General features: G+C 42.6%; 1 long non-coding RNA gene across 1 annotated transcript; it reads right to left on the bottom strand.

Annotated features, from left to right (window-relative positions):
* Positions 1-22456: 22456 nt before the first annotated feature.
* On the bottom strand, positions 22457-22992 carry LOC133887006 (uncharacterized). Its single transcript, XR_009903493.1, has 3 exons — positions 22870-22992; positions 22671-22765; positions 22457-22471 (listed from the first exon to the last, which is right to left on the bottom strand). It is a non-coding gene; the product is annotated as an uncharacterized LOC133887006 (long non-coding RNA).
* Positions 22993-23515: the final 523 nt, after the last annotated feature.

The following is a 23515-nucleotide window of genomic DNA, read 5'->3' as shown; positions in this document are numbered from 1 at the left end:
TGCATTGACTCATATCAATACCTCTTCGGCGGGGTCGTATTCTTTGCTACTTGCCCTACGTCGGCTCTCCCGCTCGCATGGAACATGGCTCGGGCTGTGATATTGGCTTTTGCTGCTGCCGGAGGAGGACGACATGTGCGGGCTTGGGCTCCTATCCGCCCCATCTTGTGTCGGGGTGGCCTCTAGTGCTAGCATCCTCTGTGCTTGTGATTTCTTAGGGGTGACAGTCCTCTTCTGCCCTATGAAAATCAAGTGTAGTATATTCTATTCTCAATAGAGGAAAGAAAAAGGAATCAAGGAATCAAGATTAAGAACATGGTAGCATCAGTCTAACTACAAGAGGTGTAGAAAGGTAGCTAATTTTGACAAATTTGTCTAACTACACGACATCAAAGATATACTCCCTAACCCAAGCAATAATATATTATCTTTGAACAAGACATTAGCTACTGATCCCCTCTCAATATACTCAGATACTAATATCCTGTGGTAACTTTCGGAGCAAAATCCCCATATTCTAACAAGATTCATATGATTAATCCTACCAATAGCTCAAAGGACCAATGATTTGCAAGACAAGCAAGAAATATGCTCCCCTCTACACTTTATCAGCAGAGGGAGCTCTAATCCATAAGTTCACAAATCTAAGAAGAACAGAAAAAATAAGTTAAACGACTATTGCTAAGTGAAACATGTCTATTTAGCCTTGCTTCAAGAAATACAATAAAAAAAGAAAGATTTAAAGGACCGGGTTGAGGTTGAATAACTGAGCATGAATATTGTTCTGGATTGTTGTATGAATTGCGATAAACTGAGAATGAATATCCATATTCCAAAAACAGCATAACAAGAGCATAACAGAACACAAAGGAAGTACATGAACTTGCAAGAATGAGCTACCTAAGCTTTAACAAAGAGATCATTCATCATGTATAGATCACAATACTGAACAACAAGGGGACATAAAAACATTACTCTCAGATGTTCACTATAGTTGGCTCCAGAACAACTAGGTTTTGCTCCCAAACATATCACTAAATACATCAAAATTGGACTGGATACTAAGATCACACCTAGAATTAGAACATGACTATCATCATCTAAAATATAACAAGCATCCCTAGATAGTGCTACAAGCAAAATCAGAGTAACAGAAGGGAAGACAAAAATTGTATACCTGAAATAAACTGAGCTACAGACTAGCAGATTAAGAGATAGTAAGCAATCTAATTCTACAGCTCAAACCGACCAGCAGCACATAATCCAGGGATATAAGCAAATAGACAGTGCACATCTAATTTCCAATACTTGGCATACAGGGTTAGACCAGAAGATCACAAACCGCAAGACTTATTCACTGCCTAGAACAACCATATACTCAGAGGATCAATCAAGTTCTAACTATTGTACTTAGCTATCTAGCCCAAAATCAATTTATGTCATCATCATCGAGCATTTATCCACAAGCAACCGTATTGTTCAAATCAAGAGGGAGGTAAAAACTCACACTGAGACACGCTCAAATGCGTGGAGAAGAGAGGCTACCTCAACCGAATTCGGTTCGGCCTTGTTTATTGTACCACCAAAATACAATAAATCAGAATCCAGGCTACCACCAAAACCAAAACAAGCCATTGCGTATTCTTTCTCTACGACAGTAGTTAAATTACGTTACTAAATCATACAGGACTAGAAGAAATTTGATGCCTGGCACACCATTGTTCGCAAAATCCCCATAAAAAATAATCAAAAACCAAAAAATGTGATCTAGTCTTATATAGACCAGCAAGGAGTTGACCAATCTCGGCAACTCGGATGGAAACTGCAACACATTGCATATATATGTATCAGGTAAAAACTACATCATTTCACAAATCCCAGCCACCTGGCGTCGTCTCCAAACATCCCTACACTGAAAACCCTATGACAAATATATAGGGCCCGATGCCAGTTTTTTTTATTGGAGCACTTGTAGGAGTACTTGATTGTCTGATTCGATCTCGGAACCAAGTGGTGAGCCTTTGCATATGTTGCCTTGCAACCCAAGCTTTGGTCTGCCCTAGATTCTCTTCAAGTAGCATCTGCTTGTGCTCATCGACATATGGGCACACTTCGCTCATTTGTTGCAGCACGAGGAAATGAGCTTAGTCGTATGCCTTCGGATTAAGAGTTATTGCCATCTTCCACAGACTTAGGCACGCCAATTGGGTTATTTCAATCAATGTAATTAACAGACAACTCCAATGCATCCTCCGTCACGTGACCTTGCACGATGCATCTCGTAGGAAAGGCTCGATTCCCTATATACGACTTGAGAACGGCCATATATCTCTCATATGGAAATATGTGATGCAGGTACATGGGACCAAGGTAGTGTATCTCCTTCACAAGGTGAGCAGTGAGATGTACCATGATATCGAAAAAGGATGGTAGGATATATACCTCAAGAATACGTAGAGTCTCAAAGTGTCCTTTTTCTAGATCCTCCAGCGCGTCTGGATCGAGCACATTTTGTTCAATTGCATTGAAGAAAAAGCACAGGCTCAGGATAGCCTCGCGAACCTTAATTGGGAGGATGTTCTTAATAGCTACCGCAAGCAGTGACATCATCATCACATGGCAATCATGGGACTTCATCATGGAGAAATTCATTTTCAGCTCTTTCATCGAAACAAGTCTTGCGATGTTGGATGAGTAACCGAAGGGAACTTTTACACTGTGCAAGAACTCGCAGAATTCTTTTTTGTCCTTCTTGGAGAGAGTGATAGCTGCTGGAGGTAGGTGTTTTCCTTTGTCCATATCATGTCACAATTAGTGGTATGACTTCAGAATATCTTCCCTTTGTGTTTCATTTTATAGCAACCTCTAGAAACGCAATCAATAGGTTCCCTAAAAATCTCTGTACCGAAGTCGTAGTAGTTTTTTTATTAAAAAAATATCATTACGGCAGAGTCATATAGAGCAAAACAAAGTCATAGTAGTTTTTTTTATTAAAAATAATATTATTATGACAGAGTCATATAAAGCAAAAAATAGCAGCTAAGCTCTCCTTGTACTTAGCTAATTTCCGATTATATGGTCCATACTATTAGGTTTTTGAATTCCTAAGGCAATAGTGATTGTATGCTAAATGGATCTAATAAAATGACACTCAAAGAACATATGTTGCATGTTTTTATTATGGTTACAAAACTAACATTTTTAAATTACCATTCTAATTTCTTTTGATCAAATTATTATTGGTCAAAATAATACCTCTACATCGTGGATCCTAAGTAGCCACCGATCCGATTGGTTGTTACAAGTGACCTCCAATTTTTTCTAAGAGACTCGATGCAGACAGGGACCGGGAGCGTCTTGTTCCGATCACATCTCACCTAAGCCTGTTGCTAACAATACATCCGATTGGTTGTTACAATTGGCCTTAAAAAGAACTGGAGTAAAATATATTCGAGTCTTCTTCCATATATTACTGATCCATCCACCTCTTATGATGCAAGAATATGTGTGAGTTTTACGGATGCAACATGCATTATGACTTTGTATATATAGCAGTTCAATTATACTACATGTTGATCTATATATTCATTAATTAGCATGATAAAATACTAGTACTACTACACCAAGTCTTCGAATGATGCACAAGGTTTTTGAAATTTAAACTTGACACGAAGTTGCTATCGGTTCATGGGATACAAAATTTAAACCAGCGAACGATCTGATTGGTTGTTACAATTGACCTTAATTTTCTGAAGAGTCTCGGTGAATGCAGGCATGTGCCGGCCAAGTCTTGATCCCGTCACATCTAAATTATCTAATTAGCGGCTAGCTGCAGTGTACGATCATGGATGAGTAATCTAAGTCTTCTTCCATTATTGATCCAGCCACCTGTAACGATGCCGGAACGTGCGTGGATATTAGGTTCGCAACATGCATTCATGTATGATCCACGATGGTGGACGAGGACTCGACGGAACGGTCAATGCGGCGAGCGGTAGCCAGAAATCTTGATGCTGGGTACGATAGCACAAAAGAGGTTGCCTGCAAAATTAAAGCTCTTTTTTTTAAGAAAAAAACCTTTAACCCTATTTTTATTGAAAGCAGCAGAGTTTACAACAAACGGTAGAAATTGGAAACACCAATTTAACATAGTTCAACAAGAAAAAGAACTCAAACACAGAAGGACTACATAAACATAACATCCGATGGATTTAGCTTGGTAGCTTTGAAGTTCTTAGCCCACTGCAGCATCCTTGCCGTCAACATTTCCACCTTCATCTTGTTCGCCGCCTTCAGGAGAGTATGCCACTTCTATAGAGAAGATACACAGGCAAACACAATGTCAATAGGTTGCTTAGGGAACTCTTTGTTAATAGTCATCTTGTTCCATGCAATCCAGAGAGCCCAAGCAAAATCTGCAAAAACAAAAAGACATATATGATAACTCACCCAAACCGATCCGAAAGTCATTCCGACAGGAGATCAGAGATAGAATGAGGTTGACCTTCCTAGCCAAAGATCTCTTTAAGCATGCACCAGACAAAACAAGCAATCGGGCAACTAAAGAAAATGTGGTCAACAGTTTCTACAGAATGACAAAGAATGCAACACTCGCTTCTTTGCTGGTGTCATTTCTTAAATTGGTGCTTAGATTGTATTTTGTTCTCAAAGAGTTGCCAGAGAAAATTCTAATCTTCAATGGGAATTTGCATTTCTAAAGCTTACTCGCTAGCTTGGATACACCTCCAAATGTCAGAAAATGGTATAATGATCTAGTAGAAAACATCTTGTTTGGGAAAAGAGCCCAACTAACAGCATCCTCTTCTTGGTTTAGCTAACATTGTGTAAAACATACTGAAGATTAGCCCATTCATCCAACTCTAAATCACCAAAAATTCTTCTGAAGTCCATTTCCCATTCTAAGTTGTAACAATCAGCCACCTTGGCTGTAGGATTAGAGCAAATGTCAAATAGATGAGGGAAAGCAGTTTTTAGAGGGGTTTTTGAAAGCCAAATATCATGCCAAAAGGAGGTAAGCATTCCATTTCCTACTTTATGAATGGCACCCCATTTAAACAAGTGTTTTATCTTATAGAGTCCTTGCCAAAATTGTGAACCCCTTGTTGCAAAAGTTGAAAATATCACCATGAGACATGTATTTTGCTTTTAGCAGCTTACACCAAGTTTTATTACTAGTATGGTACAACTTCCAAATCCACTTAGTGATTAAACAAAAATTAAAGAGTTTAGTATTGATTATACCTAAGCCCCAATGCTCCTTAGGCCTACAAACAACTGACCATCTCTCCATATGATATTTAAATTTGTCTGAAGCCCCTCTCTAGAAAAATTTAGATCTTATAGTGTCCATTTTCTTATGCATCCCTGCATGTAAAATGTAAAAACCCATAATATAAGTGGGAAGGCTACTCAAAGAAGAAATTATTAAGATAAGTCTTCTCCTGAAGACATATGTTTGCCCTTCCATGGGTTTAATCTCTTAATCAATTTATCTGTGATACCATCAAAGGCTCCCATGCCTAAAACATGATCATAAATTCGGATCCCTAGATATTTCAGAGGAAGAGAATCAAGCTGGTAATTTAACATATTGGCAATTTTGTGTTTCTCAGACTCCTCCATGTCGAAAACAAAAGCCTCACTTTTATGATAGTTGATTTTAAGACCAGAAAGCCACTCAAAACAGTATAGGATGAGCTTTAAATGCAAAATAGATCTGTCATCTCCTTCAGTCATCACTACTGTGTCATCAGCATATTGACAAATGCTCTTTGTTGCTGCTTTTTTCTTTTATTCTAACAATAAATTTGCTTTTTAGCAGTGCTACCAACAACCACCGGGCAACGAATTTGGATTCTATGTTGAGTGGAACATGATCCTCACGGTCCGAGCAAAGGATATCAAATCCCCCGATGTAAGTTCAATACAAGATTATTCGTAACTAATTTCAGTAATTAATTTAATTACATGATAACATGACATTGGTTACGCGTTAAATTATGCAGAAACTTTCAGCTTCTTTTTTCGACGACGGTGCACTCCTGGAGATTTGACGACGAATCACCGAGTTCATGGTGTCTGAAGTCATCATCCCACATGGCGAGTTCCACTATAGAATCCCTAGATTGTGAGGTCTTATGTAATATGAGTTGATTGGAACTTTATAATATTTGTGATTCTGTAATGAATTGATTGGAACTTTGTAACCTTTGTGATTCTGTGATGAAGCGAGTTCTTACATAAGTGTGTTTGTCGATATGGATTTAGATGCATTGCTGTTGTTTGTAGGGAGAAGATGACTGCCAAATCCTAGCTATGCTCCAGGATGCATCTTGGAAACAAGACAAACTTGCAGGATAACCTACACATAAGTGACGGCTAACCTTTTTATGCGTCACTTATGTTAATACATAATTGATGGGTAACTAGGTTACTCGTCACTTATGTCTGCCACCGATGTGCCAGAGAGAAGACATAAGTGTAATTACTCGTCACCTATGTTAGACATAAGTGACAAGTTAAAAAGTTACCCGTCAGTTATGTTAGACATAAGTGACGAGCACAGTTATGACCCGTCACCTATAACCTCATTGGTGCTGGGTCCTTATCCGTCACTTATGGCCAGTCATCAGTAACACCTTTTGCGGGACCCGTCACCTATAATGGTTATCACTCGTCACCCATGGCCTTTTTTCATATAGTGGATTTCAGGGTCAAATCAAGATAGGAGCTCCCTGCCGGTTTGAGCGTCTCGCCAAATGCAACCAGGTAAGCACATGCATATCTTGATGATGTATAGGTTTCTTAAAATTCCTTTTAGTTACCAATATCGTTTGAAGCATTCCAAATTTGTGTTTTCGTGGATCATGCTCTATGCTCCGAACCAACGCTGCTTCTTGCCTGTTTGTGATTGCAACTGCTCAAGATCAAATGGCGTGCCAACAATACGCTATTTTCTTGTTTACATATAATTGAATTCTCTCTAGTCACAAATACTTGTCATTTTGGACAACGACATGATCTTCATAATGTAGCTCTGAGCACCTTTTTCTACAAGAAATATATCTATAATTCTATGAAATTTATGCTATTATGAAAGTATTTCTAAAGATAAATCTACATATATGATTTTCATGCTTTCAAATTAAAATTTTCAAAGCTATTGATAGCCAGCATGCAAAGGTTCGAATCATTTTACTCCAGATTATGAAAATTCAATTGTGTTTGTCAAAGTTTTAAAAGTCAGACCAAAATCTTGTCCAAAACGTTATGTTTTCATGACCAGAGGACTACTACTAACCCTGTCCACCAAAAGCTTCAAAAGCTTTATCTAAAGCAAAGTTCAAATGCAAGGTATATCTTGGAATAAGGAGGCTTGGCTAAAACATGGAATATTTTTGAACTAGCAAAGGAGCAAATCCTATAGACCGGCAAGAGTTAATTTTCCACGTCTTTTAAAAACATCTTTGTGGTGGCTTAGATTATTTGTGGCATGACAAGTCAGTCACAAGGTTGATCCTGTGGGATTCTCTTCGGAGTTAATTTATTAAGCATCTTTAACACCAGCTCAATTGACGAAGCTGATTTCTATGTGAAATTTTACCGAAGAAACTAAGACAATTGGCTTTCAATTGATTTTGGTGGTTCTTTATGGGGTAGCTGAACCTCAATTTAAAGAAAGCTTTCTTACCAAAGTAGCTCATGTCTGCAGTAAAGAAAACCTACCAATTTTGTTAGGAGGGATACCAATGTATGTAGTATGAGGGAGTTTTTTGAGCAGTAAGTTTGAACTATTTGGCGTTAGTCCGTAATTCACAGAGGCGATCGCAAGAGCGACTCCGATTTTCTCGCCAGTGATCCCGCGGCTCCGGCCCAGACGATCGCCGTCGGCGTGGAGGGCCATCCGGGGCTGTTCCTTCTTTTCTCCATCGTCTGCAACGAATATGGAGGGGATCAACTATTCCTGATCCGACACTCTGGCCATACATACACCAACTGAAGCTGCTCAGGAACTGAAGGTTGTGATGCAAGTGATGATGCCTCCGATGAGTGAGCCCTGGCCGAACTTGGAAGGCAATACCTCATATGATGACGCACAAAGATCTCGTTGTAGGCCTCATTTCAGCTGAGATAATTCAAAATGAATTGAGAGAATTAATTTGCTCAAACTGGAACTTGGAGGCAATTCCAAAAGGGGCAAGCACCTTTCCTGTGGCTTTCCTTTCTCTGGAGGAGCTTCACAAGATGGCCAAATTCGAATTACACCTCAAATCTCATGGGGTAACTCTCTCTTTTGGAGAATGGCTGCCATCCGACATCACATCTCCCCACTATCCCCTTGACAATGTCTGGGTGCTTGTCTCTGGAATACCATCTGTGTACCGACACTACTTGGCCATATGGGTCATCGGCACTGTGCTCGGCTCTCCGCAGGAAATTGACATGAAATGCCTTCCGAGGCGAGGTATAGTTCGTATGCAAGTGGCTATGATGAATGCAAGAACGCTACCGGTCAAAACGGACATTGTTTTTGAGCTCAATGTGTTTGAGGTCACGTTTTCCCCAGAAGATCTGAGTTTTGTCGTGGATGATGGTCCAAGTAAAATCCCAATGCAAGGGGATTTTAATGAGGATGATGATGACTTACTCGATGACAATGACCTTACCAATGGGCAAGACAATCAATCCAAAAAGATGAAATAAAATGATTCAGCAAACTCTAATGGTACAAACTAGAATTTGGATCTTATGCAGGTGGACAAGACTTCGCAGACATGCTCGCGCGTCCAGCCTCGGGCTCCGGTGAATCCATTAGCAAGTCTAGTGGTAGGTGGGGAACTGCCAGCACTGCCTCTTACGCCTCCGTAAGTCACGATGGGCAAAATCGCCGTGACCCCTTTCAATCCAAGATGGCGCTCTTCTTCTGCCGCACTCCACGGCAACGCAGGTCGATCAGCCGAACCTGCAACTGTCTCCAAGCATGCTGTGCAGGCCTACACTTCGCTTTCTGCTGGGTAGGTACCTGGCGAGTTAGGAGCTCAAATCAAGGTCTACTCATGTCAGGCTTCGACCAAAGAATTACCGACTGCTACTGGAACCTTGGCCGGTTCCACAGCTGTGGCTATTTCGCCTAAGTCGGTCGCTACTGTGACTAGAACTTCCAGTTCTGGCTGGTTCAAGGGAGACATACCAGTGGAGCTGCAGACTGGTGACAAGGACACAACGACGGGGCCTCAGGAGGGGGCTGTTGCTGCCGGAGAGCCAGGTTCTGCCGAACAGGACACCAACGGGTGTCCCAATCCACCCAAGGCTGGGATCGATCCGGCAATCCGCACCGGTGTGGATATCCCCTGCATCACAAAAAATGTCATGTGCCCCAGTGTGCCCAAGGCTGGGGCAGCTTCGGGGGGGGGGGGGGGGGAGGTGAAATGAGTCAAGTGACGGCTAACTCTGGTGCACTAGTGGCAAACACTTCCATCATCTCTGCACATGAACTAACCAATGCAGCCTCTAAATCGGTATAGTTTGTACTGGATGAGAAATCTTGGCCGCTGCTTCCTCGAGCCTACATGCATGACGGTACAGAACTGATAGATGTAGGGCTTCGTCGTAGCGTTCGTGGTCAAGTGTTTCCAAGGGCGGATGGGGCTAAAATTGCTTTAGCTATTCATCGATGAAGTCCACGGCTCCAGGTGCTCCCGATGGATAATGGCATATCGCCGACTGATGTTCATACTGTCACGTCCCAAATTCTTAATCACACATTTAAGCAAAATCATGCTTCTTAAGCATTGTGCTTAATTTTACGTAATGCTAATTTTGAGCACTAATGCACTTCGTTAAAGATTATTTGGATAAGAGAAAGAAAATTAGGGGAGAAAATAATTGACGTTGCATTGTAAATACCCATTTTCTCTAACATACAAGCCCCACACCTCACGCACTCCCTCTCTCAAGTGGGCAGCAGCCCCACCTGCTCTCTCTCTCTCCTCCCTCACTCCCCACGCCCCACCGTGCAGCACACAGCTACTGCCCCCTCCCTCTCTCCCTCTTCCACTCAAGCACTCTCTATTTCTTCCAAAATTCGAGCTCAAGTGGAGGATTCAAGGTATGCATGTGGCACCATTGCATTCTCTAGCTCATGAGCTACTCATCTATTCAATCCATTTCCATTTTCATGGAAGAATCGAGTAGTTCTTTAAGTTCTTGGCGTTCTTGAGCTTTTTGGAGCAAAAATGGAGTTTTTATCAAAAATGAGCTCTAGAGTCATGTTGGTAGTTGATGAGTAAGTTCTAGTACCCTTGGACTACCCCTAACATGTTCCCTTTAGGCTTGGAAAAGATCACAACTCGAATCAACCAAAAATCCACTCGAGAGCAACTTTTCTGGGCTGGCTCGAATACTCCGGACTCACCCAGATACTCCAGGTTCAGTAGAAATAGTCTGTTGAATTGTGTTCAAAATTGGTTAGGGTTTAGGGTGTGAGATTGATTCAGAACCTTTTGGATAGGGCATATGCACATTTGTGTAGCACAGATTTGTAAAATGAGTCAAATCACCCGAGGGAAAAATCGTGAATAACCCAAGTCTGTATCACTCGGATAATCCAGTCAAACCCGGAGACTCCGGGTAGTTGTGTGATCGTGTAGCCGAGAGCTTCGTTTGGAACCTCAATCTGAGTGTCCGATAATCCCGGAAAATTCGGACCAACCTGGAGGTTCTGTGTCAAGTTAGAATAGTGCTAACCGAGAGCCTTCACTGGAGGATGGCACGGATACTCCAGAACTCAGACATTCCGGATTCACCTGGATACTCCAGGCCAGTCAAATAAAAAGCAGCAACCGAGCGCCTCTTCCAGAGGGTCACCCGGAGGGTCCGATCCCGGATACTCCGAACCAATCCGGATACTCTGGATGGCAGTTATTTTCCGGTTTTCGTTTAGATCATTTAGTGTTGCATTGATTCGCATATCTTATGCTTCTAGCATGTTGTTAAGCATTGTTGGATGCCTCATTGCATTCATTCATGCTCATCATTGCACGCGTTTTTGTTTAGCTAACAAGGAGCCGGAGTGGGAGGCGACCTTGGTTGGAGACAACTCCGATCTTCCGGATTTCGACAAGTGTTGCGTGGGTAACTATAGGCAGCTACCTGAGCAGCAAGGCAAGCATCTATCATATTGCACCTTTGTCGAATTGAATGAAATATAAATATTGATAAACTATGCTTATGTGTAGATTTGCATGTATGAGGAGTCGATGTCGTGTTTTTATGGGTAGAACCTATGTTGATTGCATAATCCCTACCTTGAATTGTTCATCTATATCCTTGTAGCCTTGGTAACATGGTAAATGTCTAAGAGTCAATCAAAATGCTTAGCAATGCATAGGTCCTCGGTAGAAGATGAGCAATGGTTCAACCGTTGTTCGCGACCTTAGGGCTTACTACATGTTCACATATATGGTTATGTGGATGTTGGTTGGATGAGTGGTGAGTACGAGGCGAGATGTGGGCGGTGTTAGGGGTGACATCTGCCTCGAAGGAAAGTCTTGGGAGCAGTTCGGGAGAGGAACCCGGGCACCGTAGACTGCTTGCATCGTTTAAGGCCAATCATCGGGGTAGTTGGATTTAGCACTTACCTTACTCACCACATGCTGATCTAATGGTAAGGCGAGTCAAATACCTTCGTAGCTGTGGCTTTGTGGGCTTGAACATCGACGGTGTGAGCGGGCGGGCTTGTAAGTGGTACTAGTTTGCTCCGGGAGTAGTTCTAGTACCGTCGCGCCGAGCGATGCACGATCCACATGGTTGGGACTGGTTGGGAAAGGTTGTCACGAGTATCCCCTTATGTGCACTTTAGCGGGTGGCACAAGCCGTATGGTCCTCGTGTCGTGTGGGTCCCGGAGTATCCCCCTGCATGATGTATAAACAGTTCGAACTGTTGCGCTCTCGGTCATGAGCATGCTATTATTTCATTTGCACCCGGTCGTAGAGTTCTCGTTTGTGGGTGATGGTTCGGATATGTGGTTGATGGTTCGGTTATTATGGTGGTGGATGAGTTGGTTCAGTTTACTTTTATGTTCAAGTACTTATGTTACATTTATGTTACAGTTTTATTTATGTTCAATTGGTTATTGCAGGGTAGAATGTCATGTTTGGTTAAGTATAGGTGCTCACACATATATGCCTAGGTTGCTTACTGCATATGTTTTACTTAACCTTATGGCCTGTCCAATGCATAACCTTTGGAGTCAAAATATTATATATCCATATTGTGTAAATCTTGCGAGTACCTTCGTACCCAGGGTGCCGCCCTTAAGTTGTTGTATGTTTTGCTGTAGCTAAGGATGATGCTGTTTTTGGCTACTTCGTGTCTGCCGATCAGGGTGGTGGGCAAGAGTAGTGCATCCTACTCTAAAGGTGGCGTGCTGAGATGGTGCCTAAGGGCATGTGGCGCCGTTCTCTTTTGTTGTTTATAAGTTTAACTTTCTGCTACGTAGTTCTTTTGTGGTTAGGAGTTGAGGGGTTTTGTCTCCTCCTAGCTCGCTTTTGTTGTAAAATTGTTGAAACCAGTTGCATGCTTAATACTTGTAATGTAAATATTCATTACTCGCTCTTTATTAAGCTATGTTGTGATGTATACGTTGGAAGACATGTGTTCCGATCCTTGAGCACAAAACAAGTGACAGGACTACCGGGATGATATTCTAGTTAATCATCGATATTGTGATTATGAATAATGATCCTCCTAGTGATTAATTAGAATATTATTTGGACGGTTCCTCACACATACTATGATGAGGGCAATGAATCGAGTGGCAAAAAAGAACCTGGACCGATCCAATAAAGCTTCCAGAGACGTCATCAACAAACCGACATATGTCCTTGCATCGCCTCCAGGTTTGTCACCCACCACAACCCATGCCTTCTCTTCTAAAATTTCCTCTCTTGGTATTTCTTTAGGCAAGAATGCTTTAAAAACTAAACATTTGATTAAGTCTCTTGCACTCATGGTTGCTGATAGGGTACTTATTTCAACAAATAACTCTATGCATATCGATAAAGATGCACAAATAATCGAATCTTCTGAACCAAGTGATAGTGAGATGGAGACTGTGTGGAAAGGATCCTCTTTATCTCACTTAGTAAAATAATTTGATGAGGCAGATACAGACGAGACGGAGCTTGGAAGCTTTTTAAGCGACATTAGAGCTACCCCTAAGAAAGCAAACTCCAAATCCTCCAAAAATAGATGTCGGGTGAGCCGGCCTAAGGCAAACTCCAAAATATCCAAATTAACAAAGAGTGTCATATGAAAGGTGTTTTCTGGAATAGCAAAGGTCTTAGTGACTTGGTTAAACTCCGATACATCAACGAAAATGTTAATGACCATAATTTGAACTTCGTCGCTCTAATAGAAAGACAGAAAAATGAGGTTGATGCCATTCTTCTCAGCCACCTTTCTGGTGGTTTGGACCTAAGCTGGCATTGCTTAACGTGGAAGATCTGGCGACATCCTCCTTGGGATAAATAAAGCCACATTTGCCATAGACGGAATTTCAGATGGGGCCTTTTCAGTGAAATGCCATCTTCGAAATAAAATTGATGCGTTTATGTGGACACTCATAGTAGTGTATGGTCCAGCCAGAATGGAACACAAAGCTAACTTCCTTGAAGAAATGGTGTCTATCTGTCGAGATAACCCTTACCCTGTTTTAATTGACGGGGACTTCAATCTCCTAAGATTTAGTCATGAGAAAAACAATGACAGGTTCGATAACCATTTACCTTTCTTGTTTAACGTTGTTATTGACAGCCTGGACTTAAGAGAGATTGAACTATTGGGACGTCGATATACTTGGTCAAACAACCAATTAAACCCCACGTTCAAGAAACTAGATCGGGTACTAATGACTACAGAGTGGGAGTCGAAGTACCCATTGGCCAATGTACAGGCCTTGGAGCGGAAGTCTGTGTCAGATCACACTCCAATCTAGAGTTTCGTGATCGTGCTCTAATTTGAGCAGCCTGGTACTAGAAAAGTCTCAGGCATTACCACAACCGTAGGGTACAGGAGGGAACCCCAGTTGTAGGCGACCTCGTCCTAAGAAAAATCCAGAATAAGGCAGGCCAAAACAAGCTCTCTCCCAAGTGGGAAGAGTCCTACATAGTGGTCGAGTTTACCCGACCTAGTGCAGTCAAACTAGCCATGAAGGATGACCGTGTATTACATAATTAACGGAATATAGACCAGTTGCGTAAATTCTATGTGTTAGGCTACTCGAGCGCAAGCCCATTTTCTCTATTTTGCAGGATCTCCTGGACAAGAGCGAACTACCCTTGGCTTGTAAGTGTTTCCGATTCAAGGGTTAGACCTCCTGGTTGGCAGCCCTTCTACCGATCAGACGGTTGGGGGCTAGAGTAATATTGGTTTTATTTTCCTTTTTATGCTCCTAGATTATTTTTCCTATTTGCGCATATTGTGAGTACCAAGTCATTTAGGGGGCAAAGAAAATTGCTGCTCGCAATATGTCCGGGATGTGGGCGGCTGAAGGTAAATGGCCAAGATGTCGCAAATCCCAATTCGGGTCGAGTGATGGTCGCCACTGAAGGGGTTGTCATACTAAAAGTTGTCCTAGTCACCACAAACCTAACTAGCAAGCGGTACAGAAAATCATGGCCCCCTCTAGGAGTAGCGAGCAATCAAAGCCTACTCACCGCATGAGCGCAGGGAAAATTTATTTATAAGTAAGTCCTTATGTTACAAAATGACCACCTAGGTAATGCTCGGGGGCTGGTTCTAAAAATCTGTTTAGTGTCCCCAGGATAAGACGCTTTTCAGTGGTTCGAACCAGACAGTCCAAAGAAGAGAGCGAGCTACGAATAGAAATAAGTCTGTAAGGTCGTGAAGCTCGATCGTGGTCTTTTGGACACCAGCGAAGCCTTAGAAGATTGCCGGAGGAAGGTCGAGGTCGGGGAAATTCTTGCTTGCGCAGGCAAGGGCAAGGCAGTTACTGTAGACTCCGACCTCAAACAGCTGATCGCCAATGGTCTCGTGAAGCCTCTTCTCGAGTACACCTGCCTCCTTGGAGGCCGCCAAGAGCCCGTCGAAATGACTAGTCATGGTGCCCCTGGGAGTTGAGCGAACTTGAATGCCGGCGGACTGAAGTAGCGAGTCGATATTGGGCGCATGACATTGATCTCAAGAATACCTTGCATTGGTGCAAACCATGAAACCCTAAGCTAGGAGAAGGCTTGGGGTAGGATTTTTGGGAAATGCCAAACTTACCCTCCTGAGCCGTGCTCTTTTCGACAAGGGAAGGTCGCATAGTGGAGGGGCACGGCCGGAGGAATGTCTTTCTTGGGGCAGCCGACATTAGATTCCGGACCCATGAGTCGATGGCCTCGTAAGTAAGATCTAGATAAAAAGGGATATGTGAGAGGTCGCACACCTAACAAAAACACTAGGGAAATAGTTGAGGTATTACCTAAGGAGCTCTCTTGGGTGACGTTGTCTGGCCCGGCGTACTGGAATACCAAATGTGTTTGTCTGTGCAAGGGGCACAACCAGCACTTGATGAAGTCATGGACGACATCCAACCCCGTCAACCCAGCCTCTCGGGGCTGCCCGATCCATTTGGTGAGTATCAGTAGCTTCAGAGTTGTGCTGGGGGCGCTCCTCCAGTTGTCAATGACTTGCGTTGGCGCGTCGACACGCGGAGGTTGTCCAAGGAGCTATTTGCTGCAAAGTAGAACCACTCCTCCCTCCAGCCCGCTTGTGATGACTTGAGACCCACCTTGATGTAGGAGTCTGTGGCGCCATCGCGGAGGTGGAACCCGCAGCTTCTAGTGGCCAGCTTGGTCACAGATCGGCATGTATAGAAGAACCGGAAAAGGTCCAGACACGGTTTGACCTCGACGAAGCTCTCACACAAATGAGCAAATATGCTCAGCATGAGAATGGAATTGAGGTTGAGATGAAGGTGGCAGATGTCGTAGAAGGAGATGACAGTGGTAAAGAACTCTGAGAAGGGCTACACGAGGCCGGCCAAGAAGAAGGAGACGAACATCATAATCTCCACCTGGTGAGGAGCAGGCAAGCTCTCCCCGGAGCGATACCTAGAAGACAGGCGGCATGCGAGCTGGTCGACGTCATGCATTTGCTTTAGCCTCGCCGCATCGCACTTGGATTTGGGGAAGGCGGGCTCACTGCCAGTGCACGCCATCGGACGATAGAGGAGGGTGCTTCGGTGGCAAGAACACAGGTGGAAATGAAGGGCTCTGGGCACGGAATCTTGGAGGCAGAGGGAGACGACGGAAAGGCTCAGGAGGGACCTCAGCGCTCCAATTGAAAGGGCCACCACGATACCTCAACTGCCGCAGGCTCCAGTCATCTCGAAATGCGAAAGGCTGTGCTTTGGGAAACGAAATTCCCTTGGCTCCGGTGGCATTTTTTTTCTCCCTTCCATGTTCTCTCTCTCTCTCTCCGAATGTTTAACCTCCTCTCAGGATGCGGTTTCCTGAGTCAACCACGAAAGCGGGCCACGTCGACACCCACTCCCTAGACAAACATGCGCTCACCTGGGTCCCTAGTGGTGCGACCGGACTCAAATACGACCACAGGACGCGTAGCAACTAGTGGTCACTACGGCGAACCACTCAGTCCACCACATCCGTAATGGAGTTTGGGGGCTACTGTCGGTGTAATTGATAAGGGAGTGCCCCACCAGGCATGCACCATGCTACCAAATGTTAGCCGATGGCTGATATCCTCAAGACCACAGCCTCACCTTGCGACTAGGATGGAGCTCGATCGACCAGCCCCCTGGTCGAAGGATAAGACCCCCTACTGGTTGCAGGACAGATACTCACATAACCAGTCAAATCACATTAAATGCCATCCACTCAAGATTTTTCCTTCCCCAGGCACCTCCTTTCGGCGAACATGGTCATGGGCAGACGTAAAGGTGAAGTGACCCGTCCTGTAGTATTTAATACAACGGGATAGTCTCACATGTGAGCATGTTAGCGTTTGGCGGATGGAACAGGACCTGCAGGATGACCATGATAGGACGGGCGTGCCTACCCCCTATCATGATGAGCTAGGAGTAGGTCTGATACATGCTTGTAAAGGGAAATGAAAGAAAAACTAGTTTATCCGATCTATAAGAAAATATTCATGATGTAGGACTATTATCCCACGTGAAGCATGAACCTAGATAAATCCCCGCATTCTTACATCCATCCGACCCCTCCACAAGAAACACAGATCGACGCACCCATCATTTGGTACACCTCGAATTTATTGTCAGAGATTATCCCCGATATCAATGGCCATACCTTGTGTCTTCACAGCCATCTGATTGGGCTCTGTGTATCATTCTCCTGTCCAATTGTACACATCGAGGTCTTCTTTGTGAAGTTTTCCGTGCTGCTCTCGAAGCCCAGGCAACCACAGTGAGCATATGTAACCGTGTCACTTGGGGAAGATTCGAGACCCTCTCTAAGCCTTCAGACATGCCTTGATCAGAGAGGAATGGGAGGTTCTCCACCACCTTAAAGGCTATGCACAAATCTTAACTGAATCTTCTTCAAGCTGCTGGCCTCTTGTCCAAGCAGCATGGGAGAGCTCTGATCTTGGGTCAGTGCTTAAGTTCCAACCACTTCAAACAAGGCAACAGCCGCATCCTTGGAGATCGGGCTTCCCCTTTTTCCTTCGCACCAGCTCCATATTCTCCCCCTTCTTCGCATGCTCCTGTTTTTACCGCTTCTTCAATAACAAAGGATCACCCCCACTTGGGGTGAGTTGGAGTCTGAGTTGTAAGTATATTACTGAAGACAAATGGGTATTAGTAATTTGGTCAGACTCTAACCTAAATACATTCTCTAATTATTCCATCTCAAAACTGTACATAACTAAGAAGTTCAGTAGCTTCCAAGAAAACTGCTAACATACGTAGCATAAAAGCATAATTTCAATCATTAGTATACGTATACAAAAGATTACTCCCTCCTCCTTTTTCCAGGCTTGGAACTGGCTATGCCATCAAGTTTTACACCTAAGATGACATAGGTGGAGTTACCTACCTAAAAAGGAAAAAAAGAAAATAAAAAGGACAAACACTAGACACCAAAGGAAACTAGAAACACAATATTACACACTATCAATCACAAACTCACCTAAGTAGAACATACAAGGATTAAAGCTTTAGTTCTCTCTCTTTTTTTTCCTTTTTATTTTTCATTTTTTGGAATTTTCCTTTTTAATTTTTAATTTTTTTCTTTTTTGGGAAATTATTTTTGGCATTTTTCTATGCATGTAGAAAATTGGGTAATAGAATAATACAGAGAATGACAACTGCATGAATCCCTAGGATTGATAACCTGCAAAAAAAAACAAGCACAAAAAATAAACATGCATATATAAACAAGAGAATTTATAATATAATAGCTCTAAAAGAGATAGCAGCAATTTAGATCCATTAAACATACAGAAAAAATTCAATAAGAAAAATCCATCGAGGAGTTAGACTTAGACCTGAACAAATGTCCAAAACGCTGATGTTAGCATAGCCCCATTTGGAGACGGATAGGGGATAATAATTAAGCATACAGGAGGAGAAAGAACAAGGTTATTGAGCATGGTCTCAAACTCAGTAAGCACTATCCTCTTCGTTTTCTTCTAACAAAATTTCAAGTTGAAGTTAAAATTTCGAAGGGTATTAAAACCTGTCAAAAAATGTTTTCAAATTTCCATTTAACTATTTGTTTCCACTACAAATTGACAACAGGAGGAGAAAGAAAAGCTTGACAATTTGGTGAGGTAAGGATGGATGATAGTACATCCACTAAGATCAGTGGATGTGGTACCTTGCTTTGGATGAAATGCAAGACTAATTAATCTAAAGTATATAGGTTGATAGATAACGATAATTAAATGTTACGTAGTAATCCGACAGTCCGTGCTGAACCAAAGATCATCAAATGGTAGTTATAAGTACACGCTACAGAACAGAGCATTTTGTAAGGTAAGGATGGTGATAGTATATCCACTAAGAGGTGGCAATTTGTTTCTGATGAAACCAGACTACCAATAAAAATGTGAGTTTATGAAAAAAAATACATTGGCCAAAACGAATGGTTAAATGCAACACTAATTAATCTTAAGTATACATGTTGATAGATAACGCTAATGAAATGCCACAAGTGCCGGACCAAACTAGGGAGCATGGCTTATCGAGTGCAAAGTTCAAACAAGGTAGGAGTAGTAATGAAAGACCCAAAACTAAATCTATGTCCAACCCCAGTTCTGTTCATACCTTATGTCTCCATTGCCACCTAACCGGGTGTCTCTCAGCTTAAGTCCCACCTGTAGATGTCCAGGTCTTCGCCATGGAGTTGGTGGCGCTGCTCTTGAAGCCCAGGCACCCACAGTGAGGAGACCTCTTGCATATCCTCTGTCAGAAACAGCTGCTGCAAGTTGTCCAACCTCTCAACACAACTCAAGGTTGGACAATCCTGTGCACGCAGCACTCTCAATTGGGGAAGATTCGAGACCCTCTCTAGGCCTTCACATCCTGAGATTAGAAAGAGCTCTGAGAGGAACGGGAAGCTCTCCACCACCTTAAGACTGTGCACAAGTCTTAATGTGAGCTCCTTCAAGCTGGTGGCCTCCGGTCCAAGCTGCCGTGGGAGAGCTCTAAGCTTGGGGCAATTCTCAAGATCTAACTCCTTCAACCGAGGGATTAGCTGCATCTTCGGTGGTGGGTCTTTCACTAATTAAGCTAGTTCGAAAATTAGAAAAGATTCACTAATTTTTTAACTACTGAAAGAGATTAGCAGATTTCACTACTTATTTGCACAGTAGGTTTTTACACGACATGTAGGTTACTCGACATCCAGAACACCGGAGCTCCTTGTTAGTAAGTTATATAACACTAAAATCTTCTTACAGGAGTAGATATTAACTTTAGTAAATATCCTTTTTATTTTTATTTATTGACTAGTATGGTGAGGTGTCGAAGTATCAACTCCTGAGTTAGTTACTGTTAGTGATGTAAAGATGGATCAGACAATGATGGGCTGTAGCAGATCAAAATGTAACTAACGAGTGTATCACTAGAGGTTCCGTATGCAGGATGGTGAGTAATTTCCTAGTTGATAACCCTCCAATCAAGTCCATGTTAGCTTACAGTATTTGAAAGCACAAAATAAAAAATCTACTGTAAGAATATCTAATATAGTAATATATACACGCTAGCATAGAAGTCAGAAATTGCAACAACCTATGGAAACGAAGATGCGATATCAAATTAGCATTGGAAGTATTACCTTACTAACCTAGCTTCCGGCAAGAGAAAATGGTTGATAATAAGATCCAATAGTAATCATCTCCACGGAAACAGTTTGCTCACATGATCAACCCATCACTACTTTAACATGCAGCAGACTGAGCCCAAGGGAGATGAAAAGTAACTGATAAACCAATTTATATAACGAATAGCAGAAGTTATCAGCCAATCACCAATGAAAAGTCTCAGATCACGCTGCTACACCTGCAAAAATTGGAGAAAGAATGAAAAGGCGAAGTGCTTGCTCGTTGAAAGAAAGCTGGTTCAATCACTGGCTATATATAAATAGAATGGTTTAGCAGAAAACAAGGAGAACAAGAAACCAAGTTGTAATGTGCATTTGTTTTCTTGTGATGAGTGATTGACATTGTCATTTATTTGGTTTGATGATCTTTGATTTTGCATGAGCTTTGATGTTATTTGAATTGATTTGAGATTTTATTTGAGCATAATGATTATGTACTAATTGGAATTGGAGTTGGAGATACGCGTTTGCTTGTCTCATGATGTGCAGGTGATGAATGCAACTTGGCGGTTGACGGCGGGATGATCGGGGCCGAGCGGAGTGCTTGGTGCCAGACGATCAAGGAGGCCGGACGGAGTCAAGGATGATCCTAGCTGAACACGTGGAGGTTAAGTAAAGCATTGAAGGCGGATAGAGATGGCGTGTTAACAAAGTCAAGCGAAAGGGATGCCGGTGCAAGTGACAAGGCGGCCCGAGGGATTGGGAGCGGGAGAGACTTGCCGGCGGTCAGGATCGTATGACGGAATACACGCGTCGACATCGAAGCGCTTGCTTAAGGTGTAAGCAAGGCGGTGAGTCACGCTTTGTTAAGCGTGCAGGCGGTTTCGCGGTTTGACCTCAAAACCATGGGAGGACTGGAGGAGTATGTGACAGCATCGCGAAGCTTGCGTTGAGGTGAAGCTAAGTCGTGAAGGCGTCGCGGCCATCCGATGAATGGACCAAAATGCCCTCGGTGGTAGGTAGAAGTGCACTACAAGAGAGGGGTATTTTGGGGAAAAATTAGGAAACTTAAGGGCCAAGTTTCCTAGGCCTATAAATAGAGGGGTAGGGCTAGAGAGAGCTTTGAACCAGCCACTTGAGCTCTCTTATGCCACTCATTTGAGAGCCTTAGAGCTAGATTTTTAGAGAAGAGAAGGATGAGTGCTTAGCCTATGTAATATGTGAGAGTTTTGAGAGATAAATCTTTGTAATCCGCCTAAAATAGAGCTGACCTCTTTGAGTAATTAAGTTTATGTTTTTGCATATGTTTGAATTCCCCTCCTTCTAGTTTCCCTCTATTGGTTCCCTTGCAAGTTTGCAAGTTTTTCGATTTTCAGTTTTGATTTTCGTTTTGGTTTTTGGGCTGAAATTTCAGCACCTTGTGAGATCATTCTTCTTGTTACTAGAGGCATAAAAACTCACATACGAGTGTATGCTCATGGGTCTTGAGTACCCTTGCCTCTAGATCATCAACTTGGAGATGTTTCTTGCCCGGTGATCTTTTTCTTTGAGCTGCAATATTTCACCTTTGCAGGGTTATTTTTCTTGATGCTAGTGGCTTAAATACTCACATACTCATGTATTTGAGCGGGTCTTAAGTCCCCTTGCCACTAGACTATCATCTTGGAGGATAACCTTGTCCGGTGTTCATATTATCTAGTTTCTTTAGAAGTTGCAAGTTTTTGTGCACAAAGACACATGGAATAGTCCTGAATAGAACCTATGTTTCATATTCCATCTGTGGAGTCATGTTGCCATAGAAGTAGTCTTCTTGCTTTGTCTCTTTAATTCTTTTGCTTCCGTTTGAGCGTTTTGAGGTGCGTTGGGTGAGACATAGAAAAAGGCCATCTATTTCGAAAGAAATTTGTTGAGGCGCCTATTCACCCTCCTCTTGTCGCCATTCTCATTCCTTAAGAGAATTATCACTGAATTAGATGTATGATGATACAGAAAGTACCTTATTACAGGTCAGTTGATAAGCCACTGATCAGAGTGCTGCACTAGGAGATCAGTATGTCTCAACGCAAATTTTATGCTCCCAGTAGGGTCTGTTCAATCAGTGGTCCAACAGAAACAACAGAAACTTCTGCCATCTCTGCATGATCAGCACGTGCAAATAAGGCATGTGTATATGAGAAAAGAGGAAATAATAACTCTTTATCTGAGCTGAGCAGAGATAAAGGATGCAAGAGCAGAGGAGAGCACTATTCCGTAAAAAAAATATGCCCACGAGGGCGATAATCATCTATGCAAGTTGCAAGATTCAATCAAAAGGACAGCTGCGGAGGCATTACATGATAAAATGAAGGTGGATCAGTATATATGTCGGCAGAAGGGAGCTCCTTCTTCTCGGGCGCTGTTCGAATAAGCTCTCTTGGCGGTGGCGCATCTGCAAAACCAGACAGAAGGCGTCATTCGGCGGAAGTAGACATGGATCATCTGGAACTTACAACTGCAACTCAAGCAATCATTCATCTGGGAGCGATCATATACCCAGGGCTAGGGTGCAAGCTGTTCTGCACTGGAAGTCCTGGACATGATTGTGTTGCGCTGCAAGTTCTTCCTTTGGCGAGCACTACAAGATCAAGATGGTCTTCAACATCCACATATGCCTCACCAGTGAAAAATTTATCGCCGAAAAAAAATCGATAAACCCGATAATCCTGTTTATCGGCAGGGGCCGGTAAATTTACTTATCGGCCAAAAATATCGGTAATTTTTGAATTTGACATCTTTTGATTTTCGAATCTAACATGCGAGCAAAAAAAACATCGGCCGGCAAGCCGAAGGCCGCCAGACTACCCCATTCAATCCTAATTCATTTATATGTTATTATTTAGTCAAATGATTTGGATACAATCTATGTGATTTTCTAAATAAATTAAGCTTTTTTTTTTCAAATTTTATCCGAAATATTTTGTCTATCGCCGATAGAATTCCGATAAATCCGATAATCCTGTCTATCGCTAACCTCCGATAAAAAAATTTTATCGATAAATTTTTCCTTGTGCCTCACTATCCCTTATGCCTTCTTCTACAGCGGAGATGATGGACCATTTGCTAATGGAATTCACTTTCGAGCAGCAAATCTGGTTCCATGTTATCGATCAGCTGGATAGGTTAGTGGCTCGAATGATAT

Source organism: Phragmites australis, chromosome 12 (genome assembly GCF_958298935.1).
Source record: "Phragmites australis chromosome 12, lpPhrAust1.1, whole genome shotgun sequence".
NCBI lineage: Eukaryota > Viridiplantae > Streptophyta > Magnoliopsida > Poales > Poaceae > Phragmites > Phragmites australis.
Note: the sequence above shows the minus strand (reverse complement) of the source record. Positions and strands in the feature narration are given on the sequence as shown.